A 19,145-nucleotide genomic window follows, 5' to 3' on the forward strand; every position below is an offset into this window, starting at 1 on the left:
ATAAACAACATAGAAAATTTACAAAAGCACTATTTCTCTAATCCTACCAATATATAAAAAGTGAGCCAGGAAGAACACGAAAAAAAAATCGAAGATAAGAAAAAAACCAGAAATGAACTCACCTACGTGGAGATGACTATGGTCGATTCCTTCCGGTACGATCTCCAAAACTTGTGACTATCCACTGGGGATGATGAAGGCAACGAAAGGGGCGGCAACGAGCCTTGTTGCTACAGCAAACTAATGAGGAGTGAGACTGTGTTGTTGGTCTGTAGGAGATACGAAAATAGAGAGCGGCTAGGAGATGTAGAGGATGTTATAGGGGTTGGGTTACTATATAACAAAATGTGAGAGAGTGGGAGGAGGGCTTAGAGAGGTTGACTGGAAAAATGTTGGGGCAGCACTGTAGATGAGTGTTGCAACAAGGTTGGGGAAGAAGAAGGAGGCTGGGGCATTGATGTAGCAAATCGTAGAGAAGAAGAAAGAGTCTGAGTGTGCTATAGGCAATGGAAATGATGGTTATGGAGGGATAACTATGGAGGCAGCAAAGGGGCCTACTGTAAAACGTGAAAGAGAAGTAGACGTTGAAGGAGTTGTCTGTTGTAGCAAGGTGAAGAGGGAAGGAGACGGGCTGGAAAAACGTTGGGCAGCAAGGGGGCGTTCTTGTAGGTGAGTGTAACAGCTATGTGAGGGAGAAGAAGAGGTGCCTGGGCATTTTTTTAGCAGGGAGAGAACCTTGGAGGTGAGGTGCAATGAGGAAGAAGAAGTGGGCTGAGGGAGATGGGGCTGTTGCAGTCAAAGGTACTGCAATGGTAGTGAGATGGGGGTTGTGGGGCAGAAGAGGAGGAAGAGAGGAAGGTTGAGTATGACAGAGGATGGTAGAAAATGGAGAAGAGAATCGGAGAGCCGAAGAGGAAGAAAACCACTTTTCCTTAACGTTTAACATATTTATAGAAACTTAGATGGCGTTTGGATAGGACTCCTAGGCTAGTTCTGACTCTTGCGGGGAGTTAGAAGTCGTTTGGATGCATTTGGATGAGTAACTCTTTTAAAGAGTTACTCCGTGCAAGAGCAAAAAATTACTCTTTATGAAGAAGTCACTAAAACTTATTTCTCAAAACTCATCTTACGGGGAGACAAAATCTAACGGATCATTTTACAAAAATACCCTTAACTTTATTAAATTTTCTAAGGGAATATCCCTAAACCAAACGAAAGAACCCTTTCTTCTCCATCGTTCATTCGGCCTCCAACCCTCCATTGCTGTGCTCTTCGCTCGTTCGACAAATCAGAACACCATCGTCTTCTTCAGTCTCTCTCCCTCTCTCCGCAGACGAAAGCCAAGGTACGAACATTTTTTATCGATTGCTATTGCTCGTATATCTAAGGGGAAAATGATTGCTGTAATTTCTTGTTTGGGTGATCGATTTAGGAGAGAGCTGTAATTTCTTGTTTGGGCTATAATTTCTTGGTTGCTGTAATTTCTTGATTGGGTGATCGATTTAGGAGAGGACTGCAATTTCTTGTTTGGGCTGTAATTTCTTGGTTGCTGTAATTTCTTTTTTGGGTGATTGAAATGGCCATAGATTGAGGTATGTGGAGCTTTTTCACAGATTTGATAAGTTGAATCGAACCATTTGTCTCCAATTTTGCATCTTCGATCAAAAGAGGATGGACAATAGAGTGATTCAATTAGGCTTATTTTGATGGATCCAAGGTGTTTGAAGATAAGTCTGAGAGAAAAAATAGAGGTAGGTTTGGTTGGATTCGAGGAATTAAACTCACAAACGCCATTGTTGGGCTGACAAATTTTGCAATTTGAGAAAGAGTCTTACTAGCCTTACTAAGGTAGTAAGGAATTCACTCTCATCAAGGGTCCTTGGGCTCCACTTGTGGACTTCAAAAATATGATCCAATGCTTCAAGGCTTCAAGGTGGTTGAGGATAAAATCCTATGATCTTTAAAAAAAAATATCCCAAAAAAGAATTATTTTTCACCTTATGAATTTGAATTTTGAGGTTGGAAGTTATGTGAAAATTTTGGTGGACAATTTTATCGGGTTGCTGAATTAATTATCTTATATCATTTTCGTGTTTTTTTTTTCTTTTGAATCTTGGCAAAAATTTTGCTGAATTTTGTGACAGTGATGTTTGCTACTAAAGTTCTTAGACTTAATTTAAGTTATTTTAGTTTTCTTTTTTCTTTTTCTGTTTTTTGTGTTCTCTTTTCTTGGTTGGTCATCTCAACCTTCCCTTTGTATTGCTTATTTCTCTCCCACAATCTATCCAAAAAAAATAAAAAATGAGTTGCTGAATTAATTATCTTATATCATTTTTGGATTTTTTGTTCCTGAATTTTGGGGAAAAAATTGCTGATTTTCGTGATAGTGTTGTTTGCTACTAAAGTCCTTAGACTTAATTGAAGTTATTTTGGTCCATACATCCCTAAGATTTGTTTTGGGTAGAATGTTCCTTCTCTTGCAGTTTTAGTATTGGAATTGGCTCTTAGTTGTAGCTTCTTGTTGGGTTATTGGAGATCTATTTTATAGACAAGATTGCATCATTTTTTGTTCAACATTGATATTTCTATAATTGAAGTTTTTCAATACATGCTTAGTGTTTGAACCCAAAGGTTTGTTTCAGGTAAGATTTTTTGATAGGTTTTAGTTTGTTCCATAAACTTGAAAGTGCCCATTCTTGCTTTTTTTTCTGAGTAAAATTTTATTAAAAAAACCAGTCAACCTCCTTTCTTTCCCATTTTAATAAGTAGGTTCCTTCTTTCTCTTCGTTTCTTAATGAAAAATTGTTACCTATAAAAAAATTGAATGGAAGAAAATCTTTGATGTTGCGATGTCAATCGATAGAATGTTTTGGTTAATGAAAACACCGATACAGTATCAACTAGGTTATAAATGTAGTTTTACATACCATATAATTTGCATTGTTACAGCCACCAAATATTACCCATCCTAAATGATTTGTTCAACAATTTTGTCTCTTGATCTTAGTCTTTCCTACATGTAGGGCCAAGGCGTCTCTTAACAAACAGCACCTTACGCCTTTTCATGAGTGAAGAGGTAGGCATAAATGATGTTACTTATAGATTTAGTTTAGCTTATAGTTGTTCATTGTATTGGATTCTTTATGAAATTTTGGATGGCTTGGATTTTTAAGGACTATTAAAATAAACAGCTTCTATTGCTACACCAACTTTTGCTAATGCCACCACAACATATGTGATAATTCTTTGGTGATTTGCATATGAATTGGGGTGGCATTAGCAAAAGTTGGTGTGGCAATGAAATCTTTCTTAAAATAAATAGACAGAAGTAACAAATGACAAACCCAAGTTCTGCCAGCACCGAGAAATGCAAGTTTCATTGATAGTAAATCAGCGATTTTTAATGGACTAGATGAAACATTTTTTCTTGAATCACTCATGGGGCCTCATGAGATTGTTTGTTATTAGAATTCAATTTATATTTTGCTATCACTCATACTACATCGCTATCACGATTCTTATTAATGATACCAATGAGCTTACTAATCATTCAAATCACATACTAATCAAATTATGTTTTTCTCTTTGTTTTTTCTTCCAATCTTTATGCTTTAAATTTATTTTGATTAGCCTTCTGGTTGTTTTCCTGTCATATCTCTTCATCGATTTTTTATTTGTCCTTAAAAATCTCATTGTTGTAATAAGAAAAAAAGTGTCCTTGAATTTATTGTCGTCTAAGTTTTGTACATTTTAATTGTTAACAGAAAATGTCCAAAAACCAACGTAAGATAAAATAGTTGACTTCTGAATCAAACAAAACAAAATTTGTCTGGACTCGAGAAATTCACAAGACATTTATTGATATATGTCTTGAATTTGGCCAACAAGGTCGTAGAAATGACCCTACATTGGAGAAACAAAGTTGGAAAGACCTTCGACGGGAGCTTAAGAATAGAACAAATGTACACGTTGAATTAAAACAACTTAAGAACCATTAGAATAAAATCAAGCTTAACTGGAAGAGTTGGAATGGTTTGATGAATATGAGTGGTATTGGATATGACAGAGTAAGGAATGTCATTGTTATGGACGATGCTTGGTGGGCTGATAGGTTGAAGGTAATACTCTAACCTAGCTTATCCAATTGCAATTATTCTATCAAATATTTATATTAATATTTATTCTTTTTTATAGACCCATTCAACTGAGAGTAAATTTCGTTCCAAGGGACTTGAATTTGTTCATGAGCTGGACCTTATATTCGGTGGGACTACATCTACTGGTTCTCATGCCCGATCTCCTGCAATAAATTATGAGTTTGTTGAAGAGAATCTGGATGAGATGATGATGATAGTCCTAATTTGGTCTTTGAGACTCAACCAGAAGTGCAATCCGAAACCCAACTTCCACCAAATATATCTCAAAATACAGATAATTTTTAAAGTGAGAACATAACTCGTGCACCTTTAAGAAGGACATCATCTGGTGGGGAATCCCAGTTACGAAAGAAGAAGACAACAAAAAATAATTATATATTTGAATAATAGTTTGGTCAACTTGTTCAAGCTCTTAAGGATAAGGGAAAAACTAATATCGCAGATTGCGTTGCGTTATTAGATGAATTATCATATGATATTCCATTCATGAGTGAATTATATGGTTGGGTATGCGATAACTTTGAAAAAAAGAAAGGATTCAGAGATATGTTCTGTTGTTTTAAGAGGAAATATGCGCGTCTACAGTGGTTGGTGGGTAGAAGGCAAAGGTCAACTGATGGTTGTTCTGGTGGTCGTAGCGATATGTAGGATTTATCTATATCGAATGTTTTTAGTCTTTATCTATGCCGGATGTAATGGAGATATTTATGTTTTTTGTTAGATATTTTTTGTCTTTATTTATGTCGAATATTTTTTGTCTTTATCTATGTCGAATGTAATAGAGATATTTATGTTTGTTGTTAGATGTTTTTTTTTTATCTATTTATGTCGGATGTTTTTTGTTTTTATCTATATCAGATGTAATACAGATATTTATGTTACGTTTAAATCAGTATTGATTGTCGCTAGATCATGGTCTTTTTGTTATTTATAAGTTTGATTTTTGATATTTTATAACATATTTGAAAACAAACAGACTTGATGGATTCATCGTCGGATGCATTTTTGATGTCTTCATCATCGGATGAAGAGGTGATGGATTCATTGTCGGATGAAAAGGTGATGGGTTTATCGTCAGCTAAGGATATTTCAGATTCATCTTCAGATGATAATCTTGAACTATTAGCAATTGGTATGGTAGTATCCCAGATTTTACCTCAACGAAAACATATTTTAAATAAACAACTCAAGATAAATTGTGGTTTTATTGAGGAAGATTATATAAAATATGTTTTATCAGGAAATAATTCTATATGCCATGAACAATTTAGAATGGAGAAACATGTTTTTCATAAATTATTATCATTTCTTCGCGACGAGGCAAACTTAAAGAGTACGGGACGCATTTCTTTACAAGTCTCTTTGGTAATGTTCCTAATGATATTAGGATAAAATGCAAGTATGAGATTGACTGCCAATCGATTTCAACATTCAGAAGAGACTGTAAGCAAGCATTTTCATAGAGTTTTGGAGGCGGTTCTACGTTTATGTAGGACTCTTACCGTGCCCCGATACTCTAATAAGATCCCTCATAAATTCGTTCCAATATACTGCCCTTTCTTTAAGGTAATTTATTACATTTTTTTGTTATTAACACCAATATATATTTTTTTTAATTGATGCATTGTCTTATATATTATTATTTCAATATGAAGGATTGCGTGGGAGTGATAGATGGTACTCATTTAGGAGCACGTGCTCCTGCAGCAGACCAACTTCATTTCTTAGGTCGAAAGGGCATAACACAGAATGTGTTGACTATATGCTCTTTCGACATGTTTTTTATGTATGCCATGGCTAATTGGGAGGGACAAGCTAATGACTCAAATATATTGTTGAAAACCATCACTGATCCCAATTCAGGATTTCCACACCCACCCGAAGGTCGGTATTTAAAGTATTAATCGAGATAATACTTTATTTACTTAAATAAGTTTATAATGATTGTAATTGTTCATTTTGATTGTTAGGTAAGTATTATCTGGTTGACTCTGGATATCCATTGATGGACGGTTATTTAGCACCATATAGAGGTGTTTGCTACCATCTACAAGATTTTCGGAGAGGGGCATGGGAAAAAGGAAAGAAAGAATTGTTCAATCATCTACATTCTTCCCTACGCAATGTCATTGAAAGGTGTTTTGGTGTTTTGAAGGTGCGATGGGCAATTTTACGTGACATACATTCGTATTCATTTGATACGCAATGGGATATTGTGATTGCCTGTATGGGATTACACAATTTTATTTGAAAAGAAGGTTTATCAGATGTGGAATATGTCCAATATGATCAAGATGATTTTATAGAAGAAGGATCCACATCTTTAGATCATAGAAATCCAATTGTGCATTCACATCGTCAAGCAAATAGTGCTATGAAACAAAAAAGAGAAGTCATTGTAGAAGCTATAAAAGAGGTTTATGATCGGCATGACATTAATGTATAAGGATGACTTGTCTTAAATTCAGTACTTTAATTTAAATGTTGCTAAATATTTAACTTGTTATTCTTGTAAGTTGTTTTTAATTTATCTATTTTGATTTTTCATGCATTTGAAATCTTTGATTATAGTTTTGATGGCACTTTGTTGTTCGTATGGTCGGGAGTTGATTATTATTACTGCTAGAACCAAAAAAAATAAAGGTAGAAAATTTTATCGGTGTCCATCTTGGAAGGTAATAATTGTCAATTAGACATACATGAACTTATCATATTTCTCTTACAATATATATATTTTTATTACAACCTAATGAAATTTATTTAATCTTTAATTCTAGAATCATACTAGAGGATTTTTATGAGTTGATGAAGTTGAATCTATAGACGAAATTGATGTAACTGATAAACATGTGAAGAAAAATGGACAACAAAAGACCATGAAGGATTTGTTTTTTTATACATCAATAGGATGCAATATATTGCAGTTTATAACAATTTTAATTTTAATAGTTGTGTTAGTTATGATGTTATTTCTTAAATAGATATATGTAGATTGTATGTATGAGATTTGTTTAAGTATGAATATATATCAAAACTTTGTATATTTGAGACATCTTTGATATATATGGTAATTCAATATGTGATAGATTAAACCATCAACTTTTTAAGGGAGGTGCTGTCAATTTTTTTTAAAAATTTTAAGTATAATGGATTTAAACACATTATATTAATATTTAATATTTAAAATATTAAATTATATTATATTATATTATATTCATATTTATTATATTATACTATATTATATTATATTAATATTTATAGTTAAAATGTCAAAAACAGTATAGTTTGAAGGCATATTATGATATTAAAAAATAAAAAACAGTAACTGGTATAATATAAGGGTATTCTGATCTTTTTTCTAGAAGTCATGAGAAGTCAGTATGGTTCCCAAACAGACTTCCAGCACAAAAGTGCTTCACAGAGTTGATTGCCAAACGCCTCTTCTGCACATTTCTATTTTTTATTTTATTTAAATTCTCTCTTTCTTTTACACGTTTTCTTCTTTCTTTTTTCTTTTGGGAGAATGAAGGTGGGGATCCCACGCTACTCATAACACGGTAGATTCTTGTTGATGAGTTGCGGTTGGTCGATTTTAGTTTTTATTATATTGGTTGCAAAAAAAATTTAATTTGATTTTAATTTTTAATTTTTGAGTTTTATTGGTTGATTAATTTTTGTTTTAGGATTAGTTTTTAATTTTTTTAATTTGAATTTTTTTTTAATTGGCCATTTGACATATATTTTATTTGGTCGATCGATTTGAATTTTTGATTTAATTTTAATTTGAATTTAATTGGTCAGTTGGAATTTTTAATTTGAATTTGTTGGTTGATTAGATTTTATTTTTTATTTTAATTTGAATTTTTCGATTTAATTTTTATTTTAATTTCAATTTGTTGGTCAATTGAATTTTATTTTTAATTTTGATTTCAATTTAAGCTTTAATTTTGATTTTGATTTGAGTTTGAATTTTTAATTTCGATTGTTTGCTTTTTGAGTTTTATTTTCACTATATTGGATTTCAATTTGATTTTTTATTATGTTTTCCTAGGGATCGAGGTCTCTAAGTCGAATTTGGGTGTTGAGGGGCGTTTCGATCATTTTTATAATTTTTTCTAAATTTCTCCGTTTTCATCGGTTTGGGTCCTATTAGACTCAAAATCATGTTCTGAGTGCAATGGAGGTACTTTCGAGGTCTTTCGGAAGTCCAAAATTTATGAGGGATATTTTCGTCATTTTTTTAATTTTTGCAGAATTTTACGAATTTAAGCGTGAGGTTTCTTTTAGTCCCAATGTGATTATTTCTAAGTTTTAAAATCATATTTTTCTAGTATAGCGAGGTCTCTAGGTTATTGAACTGTGTATCGAATCTAAACGTACGTGCTTGCTAAATCAAGTATAAGGTGTAGTGATCTTAAGTGTGCATAAATTTCTATGTCGAGTAGTAACGAGTAGGGGAGATGAAAAGATTGGAAATAAGAGGAATCAAGGACAACACCCATAAGTCTTCGAGTTATTTGCAATCATCATTAGGAATTCACGGTAATCAGGTGACGAATTATTGAATTAGGCAGATGCAAAAATGGGGTGTCTACAACATCAACAAAAATAAAAAAGTTTTGAACCTAATTAAAAATGTTATCTTAATCTATTTCTTGGACATATTCACATAGGACAGTCCAACACACCTTCAAAAAAAAATTCATAAATTGCTCAATTTTTGTCGAAATTTAATGCAACACCCTCTTTTGAAAAGATGATCGAAATATCCATAATATAAAAATACTAAACGAAAGAAAATATTTGTTTTTATGGTATGAAAATACCAAACAAAGGTTATGTACTATGCACAAATTAGAATTTAACAATCCATTGTGTGACTTCTAAAATTTTTACACACTTCAATTAGTTTCAAAAGGTAGAAATTTTAAATTCTATAGAAGTTACTGAAATTTGAAACCCAAGAAAAATATGAGAAGTATTTTAAAATCATGGATTGGCATGTGAAATATTTTTACAAAAATAGAGGTACAAAATTGATTTCCTACAGTGTTATTCAGTAGGTTGGATAATAAAATCCGAAATAAATATTTTTGTCGTTAAAATGGTACGGAACCAAGGCTATGTCGAAGTTAACTTCCAAAACCTAGTCCTAAAAAACAAAATCGGAACCAAAGGTGAAGTCTAATCAGGGAGTGAAATGCTATAAAGTAGGTTTTATTTTCTATTTATTTCTATTGTCTACTAACAACAATAGCAAATATGACTTGATTTAAAATATAATATTTTTTTTAAATATCTAAAAAAACATAAGGATATGCATGTATGAGTTACATAATTTCTTCAAGAGGTATCACATCATTTCAACAAAAAATGAAAATTTCATAACATTTCTTGTAAAACATATTAAAAGGAATCAGCAACATTACAGATCTTATTTTCTAAGTCAATTAATAACCAAGACCCTTAAAATGAGAATGTAACACATTTGTTCATCAAATTGGTTTAAAAAAACTCTAATAAGCATAAGATAACTTCAACAATTCTCCCCAAAACCTTATACACTCTTAATCATGAAAGCAAATCAACTTAAGCAAGAAAACATAATAAATCTTCAAAGACAATCTCAACTCTCCTAATGTGTCTTCATCGAAATCTGAATTTTTTTGACATAAAACATCGGTGAGCAGCAAAGTCCAATAGGAGTGACATGAAACCCCTCCACATAGTAAAAAAAATATAAAGAAATATATCAAGTTGCACATGGTATAATGACAATAAAATAAAACAAAACAATTATTTCAACACTTCATAAATAACAAAATCACAAAATAATTTTCTAATCAACCATTTTATCCTTGGTTTGGCTAAACTGTCATAATCAATTCAGCCATTTTATCCCCGATATGGCGAAAACACAAACTACCCCATTCCAGGGCCTTCTTTGAGGGCTTAAGGGTATTGCACCAAAGGACCTATTCCCTACTTGCTCTACACCACCATTTGTTCTCGTAAAAATTAATTGTAGGCGTCAAAATTTTGACAAAGTCCCTACAACTTTCACAATTCATAAGAAAGACCCAAAAAATTATAAATGGGCCACACATCTAAATTAAATCCATTGATTTATTGGGAATGAACTTCTTATAATTTATGTTTTAAGTATTTTAGATAAAGCCATGATCTAATAAATCCAAGTGATCCATATTAAATAGTAGTTCTTATAATCAAATAAATGAGTTTGGCAAAATAATAACCTATAAAATCCTTTAAATTGAATTTGGATAAGTCTAGCCATTAAACAAACCAATCAAATCTCTTTAAATAGGAGTATAATTGGAAAATTAAATTATCTTTTTAAGTCTATAAATAACAAAGCCTCTCTCATATAGGAGAGATCTGAATCACTTTCTCTCAAAGATAGAAGCTCTCCCTCTAAAGAAGAAAAAGTTCTCAAGCCCTCCTTTAGAGATAAAACAAAAGTTCTTTAGAGATCCAGATTCTGATTAAAGAGAAGATCAAATATAAACCCCTTCTCCAAAAGCCAAGAAAACCTTCTCAGCCAATAAAACGCAAAGTCCGAAGAGAAGAAAATCTACAGAAGATCAAGTACAAATAAAATCATCATAAAAAGAACCTTCTCAATCGATAAAGCATGAAGTTTGGAGAGAAGAAAAGCTAAAAATATCATCTTTTTGTACTTAATTGTTAATCAGAGGAAAATATTGAGATTTGTACTCTCGTTTTTATCAAAATCAATAAAATTATTTGTGATCTTATTTCACGAATCTCGAGGTAGATTTATTGAAATTTATTGTTGACAAATTTATTCACACCTGGTGGGACTATCTCAACCCCTCATCTTCTAATCAATTACAAAAAAGAAAACATTAACCAAAGTATTAATGGCATCTCGCAACGTCAACGCTATCACATCTACCACTGTTGAGAAAGGTAAGAAAATCCTTTCCTCCAACCTTGAATCTACTCAGGTTATCAGACACGATCATCATGTAATGCGAACAATGACAAAAACCAATGGTTCCAAACTGGTGGAGCCTCTCCAGCATCAGTTTAAGAAACATGCCACAAAAATGACGCTCACGATGAAAACATCGTGGGCAAATGTTGTATAAAATGACTTATCGAATTCTTGATCCGATTCGAAGTTAAGTAAGGGATCGTCTAGATCTTTATCAATTATTTCTTCGTCGCAAACTCATATTTCTATCAGAATAGTGATAATAGCTGGAACGTTAACAATGGAGGAACAAGTTGCCTAGATAGCAAACACCATCAACAAGTTGACAAAGGTAATGGAAGACAAAGACATCCAAATTACAACTCTTGTTAGTCGTTTGGAGCAAGAAAACAGGGAGAATGAATCGAATGCTGGACCCTCGCATCTTCCAAGACTTCGGAAGCGTACACGGCCCCGCACGAAGAAGAGCAACGAGGAGACTATTTTGGCTCACGAAACGTTACGCGAGACCTACCACAAGGGTCTATTGCTTTGCATTCCGTTCAACAATTGTAAGCGATGATCATTGACACCATTTATGCTCAGTATGGGGGCATACCACAGTCTTTATTGGTCTACTCTAAACCTTAGACTCGATGCATCAAACAAATGTGTATTCCAATGGAATATCAACCATCAAAATTCTAACAATTTGAAGAAAAAGACAATCTAAAGCAGCATATTGCCCACTTCATCGAAACTTGCAACAACGCCGGTACATTCGATGACTTCTTGGTGAAATAATTTGTTTGCTCCCTCCGTGGCAATGCGTTCAATTGGTACATCAACTTGGAACCCAACTCAATAGACAGTTGGGATCAACTCGAAAGGGTATTCCTTAGCCGTTTCCACAGCACAAGAAAAATAGTGAGTATGGTAGAGCTCGCTGTCGTTAAACAAAAAAATGATAAACTAATCATCAAGTAAATCAAGCGTTGGAGAAATTTTTTCCTCAACTGCATAGATCAACTATCTCAATCTTTTACTATCGAGATGTGTGTTTAAGGGATGCACTGACAACTCTTCTACATCTTAAAAGGAATTAAGCCACACACTTTCGAATAGGTAACTACTCGAGCCCATGACATGGAATAAAGTACAATTGTGCATCAAACTCCACGATCAAACGATTCTTGAAAACAAGAAAAGAGGGACACAAGTTCTTCAAAATTAAAGAAGTCTTATCTACTACCACCAGTAAACCTATCAAGAACACAGGTAGGAGAAGAAAAAATCAGCCAAGAATTGATGCTATACAAGAAAAAGGAAAAGCCTAGAAAACTCTCAAAGAACTTGAGATGAAAGAGTACCCTTCTCCTGATGCTTACGTCTTGGGTATGTTTGAAGATTTGTTGAAATTGAAGCTCATTGAACTTCTAATGCCCAAATGACCTGAGGAAACAGGTCGCGATAATTGTCCAAAGTATTGTTGCTATCATAGGTTGATTAGTCACATAATTGAAAAATGCTTTGTCTTTAAGGAGAAAATCATGGATTTGGCACGTTAAGGAAAAATTGAATTTGACTATGTCGAAAATGTTGTCACTTCCAACATTACCTCTATTACCTTTGAATCTTTTGACCCAATACTCTTATCAAGTCAGTATGCAACATAGACTCCATCTCCCTAGATCACAAAAAGTTTGCCTCAACCACCACAACCCATGTCCATACATTCTGACATTGAAAAGGCCCATCCCACGTTGAAGGCAAGGCCAAATCAAGGAAAGATCACCACATTTTCTACTTCACTTCAATAAGGATCATAATCTCATTTAGCTTCAAAGTTCAAAGTCGAGTATTTCGAAGTTTGCTTCAGTTGATGACAAAGGGTAGACAGTTGTTACTTGTAAAAAAAACGCTCTACACATGTTCCGAGTGCTCTTACCCCAAAGCTAAAAAAAAAAAAGTCAAAATCAAGTACAAGATCAAAGAAAAGAAAAAAAAAAATACCAAAGAAGAAAGTTTTTCAAATTCCACCCGCAGATCCCGAAATCATCCTTCAACAACCTCCCCGTGTGCTACTTACTCTTGTAGAATTCTTACCCAGGAAACTCTTGAAAGAAGTCTGCACAGTTTCATGTCACCAAGTGGAAGCAGAGGTGCTAGAAGATGACACCGATGATAGGTCCAAAGAGCATCCTACTACTTCTAGTGATGAAGATTAAAGACTTGAGAAAGTCAATATTACCTCAAAAATGAAAGATTCTCAGGTTGACGTGGATTTCTCTAGTGAACTCCATAAGGTTCAGCATGCTTCAAAGAAAAGTTCAACTGAATCCAAACATGAAGTTCAACCCGACATAGATCCACAACAAGATGGTATGTGAGCAACCACGATCACCTTCACTAATGAGGATCTCCAATTGGGGTCTCGACCTCACAATAGGCCTCTCACCACATAAACAAACCCAATCTATTTTACTTATATGTCTCTTATTTAGTTTTTCTTGCCACACCTGGAGGAGGAAGCTATAGAAGCCACCATCTCTCTTAATATTTCTGATGTTGTATAGTAGAGAAGGTCAATAACATAGAAAATTGAAAGATGAAGTTTAACAGAGTTTCAAACCAAACAATGTGGTCTAGGAAATGAAAAAATAAACAAATGCATACTTGTATATAATGCAGGCTTGGAAGTAATATAATTGTAACAATACTTGAACTATTTCCTTTAAGGTCTCTAAAAATGTAACTATATTTTTATTCTATTCAAATGTACAATTAAAGACAAAAATAGGTAACATCTATTATAAGAAGGAAGTTTCTTTGGAAATTTTAAAATACTAAATACTCCTTTAGAACGTTGAATATTTAAAGTTTTTAAGGATATTCCCAAACATCATGGCTTTGAATGTTGTTGAGAGAAAATAATTTTTTTTTCCTTTTCTAAAAGATGTGTTTTTTAAAAATTATTTGCTACCTAGAGGGATAACTCTCCCAACAAATTTTGAATCTACAAGTAATGTCCATCCAAGTACAAGTTAAAAAAGATTTAGCTTAATATAACTAATGTTGAAGTTTTTGTTTTGAATTGTCAATCCCAGTGTCACCTCAATGTCAAAGTTGGTGTAAATTATAAATCCTAGTTGTTAAAATGAAGGAATAAGATTCTATCGTTGATCACAGATAGTTTGGATAAGCTTCTTACGATGGGCAAATGTGAAGAAAATGATGATAATCCCTTAGAAAATAATCTTGAACAAAGGAAAGACTATGATATTCATGAGAAACAATGCATCTAAGAAAGAGAAGACTCGTGAAATATTATAAACGAAAATTTTCAATACCAGCCGACAGTATGTGAAATGCTACTAAACGGAAATAGATCAGATGAGACACTTAAATAAGAAGACATTTGAGGAAACAATATTAAAGGTAAGTTTATGTGAGAAGCTTTCTTCTTACTTATCATAGTCATTTTCTCACAATAGTAATTGAATTCATTGCAGGCAAGTTTCACCAGACGAGCTCTGATATTACAATGTCAAACACCTGAAACTAAGTAAGCTTCATTATTAATTTCTCAATGATAAGTGAGTAGGATGATGGAAAATATTTTTGGAGTGCTTCATTAAGTGGGGATGTTATATGCTTTTTAAAAATTCATAAGATAAAATAAATCTAACAGGGTGGAAATTAAACCATTCTAACAAGAGTGAAATATTCACAACTATCTTTTGAGAAGTATTTGATAGAAGGAATTTTAAATTCCTTTTTGCTGTATACGGATCTTATTCGGGTATCTAACACATATCATGCTTACACTGGTGGACTTTACATATTACCATAAGCTGTTTCCTTGGATTTGACGAACATAAGAACTCGCACTCGAGTAATCTACCACAGGACCTTCCTTACAAATAAAAAACAAAACAAAAAAGATAAGCCATGAACAACCCAAAGCAAGTCCAAAAACTAATTACAGAAACAATAAACATAACCACCAATGAAACAATAAAAATTTTCATAGTACATTGATCTTTCCAGCTCTATTAAGATCCTTTCTGTGTCATCGCAAAACGAAGTGATCACATCAGGGATGAACCCAGGATTTGCTTCCTTGAAGTTGTTCAAACTGTGTATCCAAAATCCCCTATATGAAACAAATCAACATGCATGAAGAAACACTCCATCAATCACTCACAGGTTACAGAAGTAGAGGATCCAATGGACCTAAAACGAGTCTAAGAAACTAAGAAAAAAAAATCTAAAAAAACATTCAATGCTTTATCTGAATCAAAAAATTAAAAAATAGCAATTACGTACAAAGCTAAAGAAAAAATCAAATAAACAAAAAAAAAAAAAAAAAAGAACCTACAAATATTTGTAAAAAATAAAAGAAACAAACTCGAAAAAAAAAAATTCATAAACAAAATTAACCCAAAAATCAATTTAAAGAATTAAAATCAAAACAAGTATAAATAATAAAAGGTTGGAAAAAATCATAGAAACGAACTTCAAAACAGAGATTGTACATCATATTAACTCAAAAATCAATTTAAAGTAATCAAATCAAAATAAATACAAATAATCAAAAGTTGAATCTCAAATGCTTTAAAAAATACACGTAAAAAATCTCTAGCAACTCAATTTATCAGGACAAGTTTGATTCTGGATAACATTCCCCAACTAACCTAAGGGAAATAATTTTCTAAAAATCAAAGCAAAAATTTTCTCTTTTTTACTTTTTATTTTTGAAAACACAAGTGCCTCTGCATCAAAGTTGAGATGTATGGATTTTCAAGAGAATTGCATCCCTAGAAAAAAAAATGCACTAATCCCTAACAAATCAGAAAAGTCCCCTTTTTCCCTGGACTATCCCCCCAAAACTGAAAATAATTCTCTTTAGGCATTTTTTTTTTTTTTGGAAAATTTATTTTAATTCTTTTTTGAGAAATAAGTTTTTGGATGTATAAAACATTTTCTCTGTACAACCTTTAATTGTTATATTTATATTTCTCTTATCCTTCACAATCACATAAGGAAATTTTTAGTTTCTCGAGGAATATTTCAAGCTGGCGTGAGTTGGTTGTACTTGATGTTTTAAATCCTCTAATCTAGATTTTGTATTCTAAATAGGAAAGTTTTAACCGGCTTGGCTCAATAATTTCCACAGGTCCCTTTGAAGGTGATTTAGGTAAACCCCTCAATGTTTTGGTGAATATGTGAGATACCCCTGTATTTAGAAAGTTCTGAAATACTCCACGACTGTTGTCTTGACTGAGAAACTAATATAAATGATCTAAATACCCTCTTTCTTCAATCTCTAACTGAGAACCCTTTATTTTTCGCTAATGATTTTCTGACTCAAAATTTTTCACTCATTCTATACTCGATTAATGTGGCAAGAGCATAGAACCGTTGATATTTTCCTTGTGTAACCCGAAGAATAAGACCTATGATTCTGTGGGTTTGCCACATCAGCTGAGTACAGACCGAATGAAAATTTTCGAGTCAGAAATCATGACTCTTTATTTTTCTCCCAAAAACCTAATTCCATCTAGTTTTTCAATCTCTAGAGAAGTTTTGCTAGTAATAACCCCTCCCCACTCTTCATAGAATGCATGATATTAGTGTAATTCCCGAGACAAAAGAAGATTAGGTCTTTGTTCCTAGACTAAAAATGGTATTATAATGACCTTCAACAAATTAGCAATAGAGTTTTCCCATAATGGCTCCCCAGCCCATAAAAGAATGGATCCCAATAAGCTCAGATGAACACAGTTTATCTGAAAATCATATTTGACCTATAACTTAACAAAAATAAATAAAAATGGGAGTTTTATTAGTTCATTAATAAAATAGGTGATTGAAAGGATTTGAGCACTGCAAATCATCAAAAGTCATATTACCTGTTGGCCTTGATTTAGTTGCTATAAGTTGGGATCGGACCAATGACCTCATGTTTGCAAAGCAGATCATCAAATTGAACTCCATCATCCTCTTTGTTGCCGTCATCATCATCAAAGATTTTTCTTAAGAATACCATGGAATTGAGCAATTCAAAATTCAATAAAGATGGGGCTTTCAACAATGAAAAGCAGTGTAAGAAAGAAATTTTATTTGAAATCACGTAATTGATGCGGGGAGTAAGTTGTAAGCGCTGCCAAAAGGTGTATTTGCTAGTGCCCTCTTTGCATAATTTTTTTTTTTTTTTGAGTTAACTAGCATGATACATTGTGAAAAGACTATGTTACCCTCATCAACAATTGTGCATTTAATTTTCACGCATTACATTTTATTGAGCATTGCGCACCGAATACCATCATAAATTCAAATAGAGGCTCTTTAATTCTAGCAAATCTAGATTGGAGAATATTCTGACGGATAACTCAAGATTCAATTCTATCCACATTAGCCGCTCCCTGGTTGACCTGGCAATGTTTATGTTGGAATAAAAACTACGAACATACATCAGCCCTAGAGAAATCTTAGGCATGTTGCATGGCACATGCATTTTTTTATTCTTCAAATCATTGGACTCAAGGGCGGAGCCAGGATTTTGCTCATGTGGGGGCAGCCAAGAGTAGAAAAAATTTTGTAGGGACAATTAAGATTGAAAAAAAAATAGTTGTGAGGGCAACTAAGAGTGGAAAAAAAAAATAGTGACTGATTTCTTTATCCACCACTAAAACCTATCACAATAGCACATTAATCCATAGAATTTGAAAACTCTTGTGGGGGCAAATGCCCCCACGGCCCCCCCTCTAAATCCACCCCTAATTAGACTAATAGTTATGTTGGTATATTTTTTTAAATGTCGTAAGAAACAAAATTTTCAATTAAGACATTTTTCAATTATAGTGTTTTCAAAAACTTCTTGGTTAGAACTTGGCAATGACTCTACAAAATCCCTGCAAATTTTGCAGGTGTTCGGATGATAGAAAAGGTAAAAAATCGAAAATAATGTTTTTTTTACCAAAAAATTTGTTTTACTAAGTTACTTTGTACAGAAAAATAATAATAATAAAATAAAACGTAATTCCATTTAACAATTTTTTCAAAAAAATTTGTACACAGATAAAAAGCATCTAATTGTTCACTTAAGATTTGGTGATATGGACTTCATCTAAATTTCTCTCAAATTTCTACCATGTTTGATTAGATATTTTATTGTTCAATTTTGTTAAAGATCCATCTTTACCTTTTTTTTTTTTTTAATTGAGTAACATTCTTTACCCTCATCTTCAACCTTAAGATTATATCTATTTAAACCCTCAAGAACAAGTGTTCGGTGAAAATTATCAATAAAAATAAGAGAACAAAAATATATGAAAACCTTGGCAGGCAAGGGTCGATATACGGAGACAACATTGATCCAACAATTTTTGACTTAAAGCCAATCACAGTTCGAAGTATTAAAGGAAACTGAATTAAAAATATTCTAAGATAAACATGAATGAAAATCACAATGTAAAGAATTAAAGCAGTCAAATCTACCAAAATAAGTCACCCTATCAATTTATTTATTTACTTTTTATCTCGATCTAATTAACAAAGCTAATGTTATTATATCGGAAAATGAAATCTGTTAATCCAAATAATAATCCTAAAACCTGTGATGTTATTTAATAAGATGAAATCAAAGGTAAAACATGGAATCTCTAGCCAAGCATAGTTTAACTTGTACTTATCTAAGATTAAACTATTAAAAACATAAGAATAAACATTTTATTCAATGATTACTACCTAAAAAATTAGTATCACAATAGAGCATTGAAACATGATTAAAACAAATAATTATCTAAAATAATCTTGTTTAGACTTCATCGACCTCTCTAACGGAAGTTTAACCACAAATCATAGCAAAAATAATAAAAGTAAATAAAAATAAAAAGAGAAAAGAATATGAAAGAAAATCGATGATTCTTTATTAATCTTGGCTTGAAACTGGCAGAGTACTAGTACTCCTTCTGTTTACAAAGCTTGAACAAAAAATAAATTTAAAATCCTAAAAATTGAAA

At 32.5% G+C, this 19,145-nt stretch overlaps 1 long non-coding RNA gene across 2 annotated transcripts; it reads left to right on the top strand.

Annotated features, from left to right (window-relative positions):
• The first annotated feature begins 1,219 nt into the window (after positions 1-1,219).
• On the top strand, positions 1,220-5,125 carry LOC147400025 (uncharacterized). 2 transcript variants are annotated; one of them, XR_015179171.1, is made up of 4 exons: positions 1,220-1,345; positions 3,024-3,076; positions 3,889-4,118; positions 4,195-5,125. It is a non-coding gene; the product is annotated as an uncharacterized LOC147400025 (long non-coding RNA). The 2 variants fall into 2 exon arrangements; XR_015179170.1 differs by having other exon boundaries at positions 3,889-5,125.
• Positions 5,126-19,145: the final 14,020 nt, after the last annotated feature.

Source organism: Akebia trifoliata, chromosome 6 (genome assembly GCF_017979445.1).
Source record: "Akebia trifoliata isolate Shusen 1 chromosome 6, ASM1797944v1, whole genome shotgun sequence".
NCBI lineage: Eukaryota > Viridiplantae > Streptophyta > Magnoliopsida > Ranunculales > Lardizabalaceae > Akebia > Akebia trifoliata.